The sequence below is a fragment of the Symphalangus syndactylus genome, chromosome 3 (assembly GCF_028878055.3).
Source record: "Symphalangus syndactylus isolate Jambi chromosome 3, NHGRI_mSymSyn1-v2.1_pri, whole genome shotgun sequence".
NCBI classification, from domain to species: domain Eukaryota; kingdom Metazoa; phylum Chordata; class Mammalia; order Primates; family Hylobatidae; genus Symphalangus; species Symphalangus syndactylus.
The window spans coordinates 17,962,847-17,964,861 of record NC_072425.2 but is presented as its reverse complement, the minus strand read 5'-3'; positions in this window follow the sequence as shown (position 1 = coordinate 17,964,861).

The window sequence follows — 2,015 nt, the reverse complement described above, 5'->3', positions numbered from 1 at the left end:
GAAAACAGAAACACATATGCACCTCAACTGTGGAGGAGTGACAGTTTTTTAACTAAAATTAGTAGAGACCATGACAATCAGCTAAACAACAAGAACAAAAAAAGCAAGGGGCTGGAAAAATATATAAATGATGAGTTTGGTGACCCAGTTAGGTGGGAGAGTAAATATAAACTATGAGGGAAACACCCAGCGTCCAATGGACAGACAGATGGCTAACAACTTTGAGACACTTGGCAGAGGAGGGTCAAAAACTCAGGAACTATTTTAGTCTTTATAGTCCTTAATGACATGCAAATATTGTGTCACAGCCAAGAAGACCCTAACTCTTACCAACGAATTTAGCAAAAATCAGTTAAAATGATGAGGCTGATCTGCAGGAAAAACTCTGGGCATAAGAATCAGCTCAGTAGTCCGGAGGAAACCTGACAAGATGATGTATTCCTGTGCCCTGGGTGCACACGTACCTCACCCTTGGGGACAGATCTCAAGAAAACAACTCAAGTGCAATAGCAAATCAAGAGCGAGACTACCTGTCTGCCCAGGTGCCTGCAGTTATAGGCGGGTTGCCTAAAATGCTATGCTTGGATGTTCTGTTGCTATAAGAAGGCAGAGAGACAAGGGAGTTCATCCCAAGTCTGCCATTTACTAGCTGTGTGACTTTCGATAAGTCATTCAACCTCTCTGAGCCTCAGTTCCCTCTTAGATTAAAATGGGAATAGATCGCCACCTCCTTAGGTTGTGTTAAATGAGGTCATGGCTGTCAAGTGTCTACACAGTGCCCTGTATGGAGTGTTTGACAAAGGGTAGCTGTTGTTATTGGAGGATGACCACTGGACAGATCCTGGAGAGACAGTTCCTGCTTGCAAAGGATGAAGTAACATCAGGAAGTCTCCGCAGCTTTCTATCCTGAAGAGGAGCTGGTATCTTTCCTCCTAGTTTATTTTTATTACAAAGCCAGAAAAAGGAAAATAAACCTCTGCCACAACTACTGACTCCACCAAAATGCAAAGGGAAGCTCTTCAAAGAGTGTTACATTGGTCTAAAGCTGAGAGGAAAATGCTGGGTGAGGCTCCCACTCCCACCCAACGGTTTGAAGATTGGGGTGTCCCCAAGGGTCTGGAAATGCACATTTTTTGAGGCATGCTCTGTGACGTGGGTTTTATAACAGTGAGTTGGGAATTTTCACCTCCGTTTTGTTTTGTTTTTGAGACAGGGTCTTGCTCTTTCACCACTGCTGAAGTACAGTGACACGATCATGGCTCATCGCAGCCTTGACCTCCGGGACTCAAGCGACCCTCCCACCTCAGCCTCCCCAACAGCTGGAACTACACGCATGTGCCACCAAGCCTGGCTAAGTTTTAAAAAGTTAGATGGGGTCTCCCTATGTTGCTCAGGCTGGTCTCAAACTCCTAGGATCAAGTGATCCTCCCGCCTTGCCCTCCCAAAGTGCTGGGATTACAGGCGGGAGCCACTTCCGTTTTGAGAGAGAGAAAACCTGCCCAAGGTCATAAGGGGACCCCCTATGACAGGTCCCCAGAGCCCTGCTGCTAACCACTGCACCTTGCTGCTTTCAGCTGCCCTGCCAGGAGCAGCTCGGGTGCGTGGCAAGCGCCTGAAGAGATGCAGGAGGGAGGGTCTTGGAAGGGAGGGCTGGGCTGGAGGCAGTCCCCCAGTGCTGAGGGGGTCGAGGGTCCTGGGCTCTCTCCCACCCGTTTGATTCCGGGAGCCCCTGAAACGCGCCCCACTGCGCCGCCCTCCTCCCGCCAGCAGGGGGCGCCGAGGAGAGCGCGGGCTGAAGGCAGAGCCGACGCCGCTCCCCGGAGTCGGGACTCCGGGGTCCAGACCAAGGCTGCCGCTCGCCCGCGGCGAGGCTCTGGGACGACAACCGGGCGGGCTCAGGACTCCGGGCCCTGGCGAGAGGTCCGCCGCGAAGCGCCACCACCCGGGTCGGCGCCTGCCCGGAAGCGCGGGCGCCCAGGGGGCGGGGCGGGGAAGCGCTTCCGGGGGCGGGGGGC